Below are 11,434 nucleotides of genomic sequence, written 5' to 3'. Positions count from 1 at the left end.
CGAAACAAGAATGTGCAAAACTCCAGGTTTCTACAAAAAAAACTGCAAGGAAAATCGATAGACTTTTGATTTTTCTTAAAATACATATTTTCCTTTTATTTAAAAGGCAAGAGACAGAGACAGAAAGCTCTTCTATTTGCTGGTTCACTCCCCAAATGCCTGTCACAACTCAGGCTGGGCCAGGTCTGAGCGAGGAGCCCAGAATTCAATCCAGGACTCCCACGTGGGTGGCAAGGACCCAAAAAATTCAGCCATCATCAGTTGCCTCCCAGAGTGTGTATTAGCAGGAAGTGGAATAAGAAGCAGAGCCAGACTTGAACCCAGGTACATCGGTACGGGATGAAGGCATCGAAAGCAGTTTCTTAACCTCTACGCCACAGGTCTGCCCCCAAGTTTTTCTTGATAGGAGATACACCAAACAATCACAATGTATGGGTCTTTATAGGCTTATGACTAAGACAAACTGTAAACCAATAAGGGACACTCAGGAGAATCTACACACTGGTTGGATATTTCATGATGCATTTTAGAGTGGTGGCAGTGACATGTAGGTGAAGCCGATGGCTTCCTGGCTGATGGCTGTGCGGAAGTCGAGTGATGAGCACACGAGAAACCGTTGTCTGTTTTTGCTTATGTTTGGAATTTTCCGTAATAAACTACTGTTATGGAGAGCCTGCTCCGGATACCAAAAGCTGAACATTATCCTCCTCCTCTTAGCATTCCTGCTCTGGCAACTCTAACCCTCCCGGAGGCTACGGGATGGCCGGAAACCAAACACGAGGGATTGCAATAGAGAAAAGCAGCTGACATCTTTCCAAAAATATTACTTCCATTTCAGGAGATTTATTTTTGATGGAAGATGATAAGTGCCATTTTCCAAGCACTGTATGTGAGCCTCCAAGCTCCAGTAGGAGTTGAAAAGGCAGGGCTTTGGACCAGAAGACACGCCAGGGCTGGTGCTGTGGAAATGGGTGACGTCACCAGTGGACAAGGAGGTAGGTGGGGAAGAAAAGGAGTGGACCTGGGGTAGAGCCTTTTACTTCTCTCCTTCATGTACTCATTCCAGAAAAAGGTGCTAGGGGCTGGCGCTGCGGCATAGCAGGTTAAGCCAAGCATCCCCTATGGGCACAGGTTCACGTCCCGGCTGCTCCACTTCCAATCCAGCTCCCTGCTAATCTTTCCACTTGGAAAGCAACAGAAGATAGGCCAAGTGCTTAGGTCATTGCTGAATGACTAACCAAGCCCTAAAGAGCTTTCCTCTGAACTTCAGGTCAAGTGACCAGCAAACGGCTCACTCTGAGACAATATGGAGTTGAGTCCTCTACTTGCAATGAAAAAGAACCTTCAAGCTGTGGAGTGCCTCTTGCTACCAAACCATGAATTACTGGGAGAAGCGAAATAGCAAAACATTCCAACAGACCTGGCCCGATGTTCAGGAGACCGCTATGCAGACAAAGGGAAATGGGGGTGGGCAGGAGTCTGGCTGTAATGGAGTTGAGCAGGTGGTGTCAGCTTCCAGGGTACTCCCTACCCCCGGCCACTGAGGAAGAGGTTCAAGCCGGGTCCAGCTCAAAGCCACACCCAGGGACTGAGAGGGAAAGATGGGGTGAGATGCACGCCCTGCCTTCTTCCCCGTCCTTTTTCTCCCCACCCACAATGCCTAGTGGCATCACAGTGATGATGGCTCTCCTGGTGCCAACAGGTGCTTCTCTCGCTGGGAAAGTGGAGCAAGCAGCAGGACCAGGGAGGGACTCCTTCTAGGATGGGAAGAGGGGAGCATGTCTGTGGGCTGTAGGAAGGGCAGGCTGACCACTGGGGACCACTGATGGAGCCAAGTTGAAGAGGCCAAAGAGCATCAAGAAAGGGAAGAATGGGGGGCTTTGTGTTGTGAAAGAAACAAAGATAAGAGAACGTAAAAGAGATGTCAAGAGAGAGGAAACACGGAGGATTCTCCCACCACCTGCCTCAGTGTTGCAAGCCTGGCCAGCTCTCCACCTGCTGGGGCCTCTTTTTCCCTGTTTTCAAAACGATGTGCAAAGTAGTACTTAGCGGGCTGTGGGTGGTGGTCAGACCTGATCACTCACTTCAGCCCAGTGCGCAAGGAAACATTCACAATTTTAATGCATTTATTCAAGAAAATTGTTGAACAGTGACCGTATTCCAAGGGCTGCACTGGATCCTTCGGTAAATAAAATGTCAATGGCACGCCTATCTTCATGAGGCTCTTATTCATGCTGCCAAGAGCATAATAAATGCAATGAATAAAAGGTCCCATGTGAGATGCTCCAGCGAGCCCAATCATGGAGGGGCTTAGGAAAAGCATGCTGATTGCACAAAGCCAGAATGACATCTTAAATTTGCATCAAGAAACATAACTTGATACGTGATGGATCAACGTAGACAGCTTTATAAAACAAGATCAGGGCCGGCGCCGCAGCTCACTAGGCTAATCCTCTGCCTGCGGCACCGGCACCCCCGGGTTCTAGTCCTAGTCAGGATGCCGGGTTCTTTCCCCAGTTGCCCCTCTTCCAGTCCAGCTCTCTGCTGTGGTCTGGGAGGGGAGTGGAGGATGGCCCAGGTGCTTGGGCCTGCACCCGCATGGGAGACCAGGAGAAGCACCTGGCTCCTGGCTTCGATCGGCACAGCACGCCGGCCATAGCAGCCACTTGGGGGGTGAACCAACAGAAAAGGAAGACCTTTTTCTCTGTTTCTCTCTCACTGTCTAAATCTGCCTGTCAAAAAAAAAAAAAAAAAAAAAAAAAAAAAAAAAAAAAAAAAAAAAAAGATCAGGGCACTGCTTAGTAATTGCGGCATGGGATACACAGTGTCCCCCAAATTCACATTCACTTCCCATCTCAAGATCCAATCTTAGTTGGCAACAGGGTCTTTGCAGATGCGATTAATTAAATCAAGATGAAGTCGGATTGGAGTAGGGTAAGTACCATAGCCAATGTGTGTGTCCTTATGAGTAGAGGAGAGGGTCTCACATTGGAATGATAGACACCAGGCATAAACAACCTGAAGCTGCTAAAAAATACAGAGGCAAAAGACCCCACCCCAGAGCCTGCACGGGGGACTCCCAGGTTGCCAGCTTGTAGCCCCCAGAACTCTGAGACCCGATTCCTGATGTTTTAAGTCTCCTAGCTTGGAGCAAAGTTACAGCAGCTGCAGGCACAGGGCAGGGAGAGTCTCTTTAGGGCCAATGGCACCACCCGCCACAGCCACTGCCCTGCTCCTGCCAGCCACACTCAGTAGCTCCCCTGCCTGGAGCTGGGCTCTCACTCCCCTTCTGTAGACTTCAGGCTGATGCTAATTTGCTGTCTTTTCCTTACAGAATTCAATGCAATCAATGTGTTTTCTTTCTTTTTGGGAGGCAGAGAAACATAAAGGCAGAGAAAAACAGAGCTTCCATCCAATGGTTCACTCTCCAAATGCCCACAATGGCCGGGGGTGGTGGGAGCCAAAGCTGGGAGTGGGGGGGCCATCCAGGTCTCCCATGTGGGTAGCAAGAACCCCACCTCTTGAGCCCTCACCAATGCTTCCCAGGGTCTGCATTAGAGGGAAGCTGGGGTCCGAAGCGGAGCTAGAACTTGAAGCCAGACCCTCCAGTGTGTCTTAACAGGCCAAACATCCACCCAGCGGGTTTCACCAACCGTCCAACCGTGCATGGCCCAGAGGACTGGTTCTGCAGTCCTTCCCAGGGAAACCTGAATGCTTGCACCTGGAATCTGCTCCATTTCCCAGAGAGCAGGGCTGTCCTGCTGGCATCCTCTGGCACTGCTCACATGTGGTTTAAGCATACACTGGACACTCTTTAAAAAAGGAAGGACTTTAGGTGAGCGAGCATGTGGGTGGGCGAAGTTGGGGATGACTGGACCCGGTGTTCTTGCCTCTGCTGGGTGCAGGCTACTCAGTAAACTCAGCCAAATTCGGGAAAGAAGACAATGACTCTACCGGTACCCCCCTCTTCCTTCTGACCCCTTGTGCCCCATTCTATGGCATTCAGATTTAAAAACAAGTTGCGTTCCCAACAGTGACCTTGCTGGCACTACACTGAGCCACTAGAAGGTTTTAGTTTCTTCTTGCTCATGAGCTTGCAAAAAGCCTGTTTATAAGAATCAGCAATTGACCTTCTATTTGTGAAACAACAGCAAGTGATAAAATAAACACCAACATAGCACGCTTGCAAATAGCAGGACAGAATAAATAGCTGCGAGAGGGAACAAGCCATCTCCTTCCCTGGCCTCAGTCCATCTCCGTCAGAGCACACACTTGCTCCCTTGAGTGACAGCCGAGGTCGGAGTTAATCACGCTTGTGCTGGTCTTCCTTCGGCGGCCTGCCAGCTCCCAGCAGGGGAGCTACATGGTATCAGTGTTTGCACTCGCAGCAAGCCCTCCGTGATGCCTGGGGTTGAGTCTGAGCTATTTCCATGGTACTTGCCTTTGGTATTTAGCTCTGAGCATATACAGTTACACGCAACCTTTGGTTAACTGCTGACACGTGCCATACGCCGAGAACAACTGGATTTTCTCTCCCATGGTCCTCTTAGACATATTCGTGGACAGGAGTCCTCCCTGCCAATTGACTTCTCTGTCCACTGCTGGCTATGACAGCCCAGCTGTCCCTGGAAACACTCAGAGAAGAGAACGTGCAATCTAAGGTATTGCTCCAAATACTTCAGCTCTCACTCAAAGCTAGATTCTGCTTCTAGTCCCACCCACAGGCAGCCTGCTTAGAGGGGAGGGTGGATGGTCCTGCACACAGGGGTTCTCCCTTCTGCGCAGCCCCCACTGGGGCCACAGGGAAGTCGCACGTGGTGCCTCACCCCATCATGCTCCAGGAAGGTGGCCCTCATGGGGCCACCATTCCAATCCCACTGTCACTGCCACCTTAGGTGTTACCCATCACCCATCTGGAGCTGCCAAATGCAAGAAGCTCGCATAAAGTGCTCCTGTTGAAAGACCCTGCCCAGAGCTGGGGGAAAGGAGAATCCAGCTAAGAGGCAGGCTCCAGCCAGGGCCCCAGGCCCCCACCCACCCCTCCTGCCTCCATTCTCCAATCCCTTCAGTATTCTCTACATGACTGAGGGCTTCAAGACTTACAGAACCCACTCTCAACAGTTCCTTCACAGAGTCTGGGCGTGGAGCGCTGCACCATGCTTACTTGGGTACCACTTACCTACTCTATCACCCAGCTAACCGCTGAGTTGCACGCGTGTGAACGTCTTGATCTTTGCAGCAAGCTGAGTTTCTGGGGGTCAAGGACCGGTTGGGTAGGATACGGCATCCACATGGTGCTGTGTGTTGGTGGTGTGGTTCCCGGGTGGCAGCATCGTGATGGTGCTACAGCTTTAAGAGGCAGTGCCTGCACGAAGTTCTCCTGTGAGCATTGTCGTGAGAAAGCAAGCCCCGCCCCTCCTTCTCGCTCTCTCTCTCTCTTTCTCTCTCTCTCTCTCTCTGCTTCCTGTGCCGAGAGCTGACCACTGGCTCCAACACACATCTCTGCCATTCCTCATCCACCCAAGGGCCCTCGCCAGAGCCTGTCTCTTAGCTGGATTCTCTGCCTCCAACTGAGAGCTCAATAAACCTCCTCTTTTCTTCATAAATGCTCTAAGTCAGGTACTTCTCTACAGTGACGAGTCACTGCTAATGCACCTGCCTTGACTTGGCACAGCATGGTGGATACAGTCAGGTGTACTGCAGGTGCCATGGTGACGCATCTGGGCCACCGTAACCCATCTCCACTTGCTGACTTGAGTGTCAGTGCCCTCTTGCCTCGTTATTTCTGAAAGTGAAAAAAAATGGGGCTGTGGCATAGTAGGCTAAGCCTCCACCTGTGATACTGGCATCCACCAGCACCTGTTCATGTCCTGGCTGCTCCTCTTCCAATCCAGCTCTCTGTTGTGGCTTGGGAAAGCAGTAGAAGATGGCCCAAGTGCTTGGGCCCCTATATCCACATGAGAGACCCAGAAGAAGCTCCTGGCTCCTGGCTTCAGATCAGCTCAGCTCCAGCCATTGCAGCTACTTGAGAAGTGAGGCTGCAGATGGAAGACCTCTCTCTGTCTCTTTTTCTCTCTGTCTGTAACTCTGCCTCTCAAATAAATAAACAAAATAAAAAAGAAAATGAAAAAATCAATGGAAGTACATTAATTAGTGTTGCTAGGCGTCAAGTGATTAGGTATCAAAAAAATTTTTTTGTTCTCAAATTCTCCAACAACTGTCCCTCCTGGCTGTTTTATGTTTGCTTGAATTTGCTGTCTTAGGCAGTTTAAGTCAGGAGCGGACAAGGATGATCTCGCCCCCAAGGATCCTCTCAGGAAACTCCCCTGCACCTAAGCACAGATCCGTCAGCTTTGGTTCCCACGCAAGGGTTTCTCACGACAGGCAGGACACGGTGCTTTCTGGGCCAAGCGGCAGAAACAAAACCAGACTGAACTCAAGCAAGGTGAGACCACCCACTCCCGGGATGGGAACACAGGCGTGGACACCGGGACAGGCCAGCGGCCACATGGCCCTTGCTGTCCCTGGGGCTGCTGGTTTCATTCCCTTGGGCTGCTGATGGGGGCGGCTTCCGGTGCCCCCAGAATTCTCTACGACGCCCCAGAGGCAAATGGCCCCCTTGCTCAGGGAACCTCGGGTTAAGGAGGATGCTGATGGCTTCCTTACATTGAGTGTGCAGCTGTGACGGGAGAAGCCAGGCTTGGAGTGACCACTCCAGCACCCACCGGTGTAGGGACTAGGGACTCCACCGTCAGCCGGAGCCGTCGCTGATGGCACCACCTCTTCCGTCCCTGGTTCTGTTCACCTCACCTTGTGAAGGTGAAGCTGGGACACAGACTCGCACAGGGCAGGACCACAGGGACCCAGGAGAAGCCAGCTCCTGGCAAGCCAAGGAGAGAGGTCCCCGCTCTGGAAGTCGGGACCCTTCTGCGGGTTTCTCCTATAGGGGGTCTTGCTTTGCTGTGTAGCCCCGAGGCGACCGCGGTGGACGCAGTGACGTCCTAGGAGAGAGAGAAGTGCAGTCTGCAGGAGCGGAATCAGAGGGTGAATCACGGTTCCTTTTGAGCTGCCACAGAGCCCGGGCGCAGACCTGCTCGGGAGGAGGCCGCGGGGCTGGAGGGAGCTGACTGCCGGGACCCATCTGGCCTCCGGGAGGAAGCGCTGTGCCGTGCAGCCAGTCACGAGGCCAAATCACAGCCCCAGAAGCAGAGCAGATGGCAGCAGAGCGGAGAGCCGGCACCTCATTTCCCCTTCCCCGCCTTCGGGTCGGGGGAGGGGGCAGGCCCTACAGGCTGCACTGGCTGCCGCTCCCGCCCTCCCCGCAGGGCCGGCCAGGACGAGGAGAGGACAAGGAGAGCAGGCATCGCCGAAGGGGTCAAGACAAACAATCCTGCCATGCAATATTTCAAAGGATCCAAATCTGTGCAAGAAACCCACCAGGAGTGAATGCTGCTGCTGCTGGTGCCTGGTGCCTTAGGCTTCCACACGCTGAGCTTCCACCGGTCCTGTCTGCGTTCAAAACGCTCACATTGTGTTCATCACAGGTGTTGTTTTGCAGTCATCTTGCTCTTTAGAATGATTGTAATACAGTATTGTTCCTCTTCAGCTGCATCCAGCTATTCACATACATGTGCACAGATGAGTGCAGGACTGTTTTCTCACCATCAAGCAATGTGGTTCACAAATGAGTTCCTGCTCAAGCCAATTACTGACAATTACAGACATGATTCTAACAGCATCCGAAAAACCTATACTCTTCAAGTAATATCTAAGGTTATCAGTTATTGGATGATGACGATTTTCAAAATATGTGAAATGAGCTTTTTTAAAATAAAGATGAACACAGACTTTCAAAGGGTCTTCTAGTTAACAGTAATGCACTGATGTCCGCTTCCTGGCTTTGAAACTACCATATAGTGTTGATAAGACGTCACTGGGACCAGCCCTGTGGCCCAGTGGATTAAGCCACTGTCTACAACCTGGCATCCTACATCAGCTCTCTGGTTCAAGTCCCTGCTGCTCCACTTACAATCCAGCTCCCTGCTAATGCACCCCAGAAAAGCAGCAGAAGATGGCCCAAGTGCTTGGGCCCCTACTACCCACAAGGGAGACCTAAATGAAGCTCCTGGCTCTGGGCTTCAGCCTAGCCCAGCCTTGGCTATTGCAGCTACCTGGGGAGTGAACCTCTCTCTCTGTTACTGTGTGTGTGTGACTCCGATTTTGAAATAAACAGATAAATATTTTTTAAAACATTTTTAAAAAGAAAAATGCCAGTTCATAAACAGCTTGCGCTCTGGGCTTGCTGAGTTGGAAACCCTGGGTGGGAATGGGCCTGGCGATCTGTGTTGGCGAGGCTCTCCACAGGATGCTGGCGCCTGTAAAGGGTTGAGAAGCAAGGATTCAGAGTGTTCAAAATCGGAGCGCATGGACCCCAGGCTGACTTCGCTGGTCAGAGCAGAGACCTGGAGTCGGGACCGTTTAAGTTCCTCGAGGTAGTAGGATGCTGCACTGTGTGTGGATCAGACCCGGCTCCGTCCCCGGCTGTCCACGTCTCCAGAGAGGCCTTCAGAGGGGCCACAGACTCTCCTTCCACACAGCCCTAGGAGATGGGAAGAAACAGTGTGCACGCAGCAAAATGCCCCCCACCCCGAGGGTCTGCGCCATCTTCTCTGTCCTCTGAGCTCCTGCAGGGTGAGAACCTCGCAGAGCATGCACGCTTCTGCTTGGAGTAACTCGCATGTGCGTCTGTTCCCCTTGACGAGGCGCGGAAGTCACTTTCCCGATGAATCCAGGGAGACGCAGACAGGTCCCGAGAAACAGCCTCCACGCAGGGGCTTTGGATCCGACACACTGACCTCTCTGTATCTGGCCTGACGCTGAGTTAGCGCTGAGACCCGGGAATGTGCCCTGCGCTGTGAGCCTTGACTGCCAGCACGTCTCTTACAGCAACATTATAATCGAGGTTTTCTCTGTGCTCATAATTTACCATCAGAGAAGTTCGTTTTTAAATTTTATTTTGTTTTGTTTTCTTTTGAGAGACACAGGCAGACAAATAGAGATCTCTCGTACCCACTGGTTCACTCCTCAGATGCCCACAACGGACAGGATTGCTCAGGCCAGAGAGGAGCCAAGAACTCAATGCAAGTCTCCCAGGTGGATGACAGGTACACAACACTACTGGTAAAAACAGAATTAGGACCAATTTAGGTGTAGATCTAATTGGCTTTTTTTTAATTTTTAATTTTTATTTTATTTTATTTTTTTTGACAGGCAGAGTGGACAGTGAGAGAGAGAGAGAGAGAAAGGTCTTCCTTTGCCGTTGGTTCACCCTCCAATGGCCGCCACGGCTGGCGCGCTGCAGCTGGCGCATCGCGCTGATCCGATGGCAGGAGCCAGGTGCTTCTCCTGGTCTCCCATGGGGTGCAGGGCCCAAGCACTTGGGCCATCCTCCACTGCACTCCCGGGCCACAGCAGAGAGCTGACCTGGAAGAGGGGCAACTGGGACAGAATCTGGCGCCCCGACCGGGACTAGAACTCAGTGTGCCGGCGCTGCAAGGCGGAGGATTAGTCTTGTGAGCAGCGGCGCTGGCCCCTAATTGGCTTTTATTCAGGATTTGTGAAATGGGCCAGGTCTGTCCTTACTTCCTTCCTTCCTACCTTCCTTCCTTCCTTAAAATTTATTTATTTATTTGAGAGGCAGAGACAGAGAGAGAAAGAGGTCTTCCATCTGCTGGTTCACTCCCCAGATGAGCGCAATGGCCAGAGCTGAGCTGAGCTGAAGCCAGGAGCCAGGAGCTTCTTCCAGGTCTCCCACGTGGGTGCAGGGGCCCCAGTACTTGGGCCATCTTCTACTGCTTTCCCAGGCTCATTAGCAGGGAACTGGCTCAAAAGTGGAGCAGCCAGGACTGGAACCTGTGCCCATATGGGATGTTGGCATCGCAGGTGGTGGCTCAACCCGCTGCTCTCCACAGTGCTGGCCCCTTCTTTTGGAATCAAATCCTACAGTTACGTCTGTGATGCCACGGATGGAGGACGCGTACATGTCCTTTGCATCTGGCTGCTTTCCCTCAGCAGTCACTGAGCTGCGTCTGTGGCCTGCGTGCACCAAAGCTCCATTTCTTCCTCCTGCTGAGTTGTGCTCCACTTGTGCTGCCGCGCCATTACGCGGGCACTGGGGCTGCCCCTGGCTTTTGCGTATTGCACTCCGCTGTCACGTGCTTTATATAATCAGGATTGCGTAGCATTTCTTTTTTTAAAAGATTTGTTTATTTATTTATTTGAAAGTCAGGGTTACCGCAGAAGGAGAAAGAGAGGCAGAGAGAGAGAGAGAGGGAGAGTCTTCCATCCACTGGTTCATTCTCCAATTGGCTGCAACGGCCAGGGCTGTGCCGATCTGAAGCCAGGAGCCAGGAGCTTCTTCCGGGTCTCCCACGTGGGTGCAGGGGCCCAAGGACCTGGGCCATCTTCCACAGCTTTCCCAGGTCATAGCAGAGAGCTGGATCAGAAGTGGAGCAGCCAGGTCTTGAACCGGCACCCATATGGGATGCTGGCACTGCAGGTGGCAGCTTAACCCACTATGCCACAGCGCTGGCCCCTGCAGAGCATTGCAGTTGAAGGAAAATCACCTGATTTCTCAAATGAAAAAGAAAAGAGGACGGAAAGAGAGAGAAAGGCTTTGTGGGGAGAATTCAGGTTCGCCCCGGGTTTGTGATGGGAAGATACTGCTGGAAGTTTCTAGACAAACGGGCTCATCAGACACAGGGCCTGGTGCATGAGAGTCGTGCGGCGGCAGATTGTTCTAGAAAAGGTGGCAGCCCTGTGCTGTGCATTCTAAGGACACCTGCCACCAGGGGCCACCCTGCGAGAGTCACAGGAAAGGGACTCCAGGCAAACCCAAGAGCTTGGAGAGGTCCTGTGCCACCCAAAGACTGCAGCCTGGCGAGAACTCCACCTCCAGGGCAGCACAAATCCCCTTGGGAGCTTGGCTGCTGCTTCTGCTGTGAAGGGGTCGGCCCGGTGCGTCCAGCTCTGACACCTGCATTTGCATGATCCTGATTAATCCGTACTCATTAGGGGCTGGGGACTTGGCTGACCTCCCCAGGCTCCCAGTGCAGTGCCTCTTACCAAAAAAGACACTGGCAGGGTTTGTGAAGCAACAGACAAGAGCTGGGCGGCTGGGAGTGGGGGCTGAGTGTGGTTAGCTCAGAGTCTGACCTGCTGTATTCCAGGTAAAGGTAAGGCATTGCCATCCAGGAGCCCTTCACAAAGTCTGTGGAACATGAATTCAAAGATAAGCTTATTTTGGGGCCGGTGCAGTGGTGCAGCGGGTTAAGCTGCCGCCTGCAGTGCCAGCATCCCATATGGGCATGAGTTCATGTCCCAGCTGCTCCAGCAATGCCAACGGCCCTTATGGGGCACAGCTCCGCTACTTCCG

General features: G+C 52.3%; 1 long non-coding RNA gene across 1 annotated transcript; it reads left to right on the top strand.

The window, feature by feature from the left end:
- The first annotated feature begins 858 nt into the window (after window positions 1-858).
- Window positions 859-6,132, top strand: LOC138848525 (uncharacterized). The gene is made up of 3 exons (XR_011386392.2): window positions 859-995; window positions 4,551-4,661; window positions 5,895-6,132. It is a non-coding gene; the product is annotated as an uncharacterized LOC138848525 (long non-coding RNA).
- The last annotated feature ends 5,302 nt before the right edge of the window (window positions 6,133-11,434 follow it).

Source organism: Oryctolagus cuniculus, chromosome 2 (assembly GCF_051225735.1).
Source record: "Oryctolagus cuniculus isolate XC-2025 breed Fujian yellow rabbit chromosome 2, ASM5122573v1, whole genome shotgun sequence".
In the NCBI taxonomy this organism is placed as follows: Eukaryota; Metazoa; Chordata; class Mammalia; order Lagomorpha; family Leporidae; genus Oryctolagus; species Oryctolagus cuniculus.
Note: the sequence above shows the minus strand (reverse complement) of the source record. Positions and strands in the feature narration are given on the sequence as shown.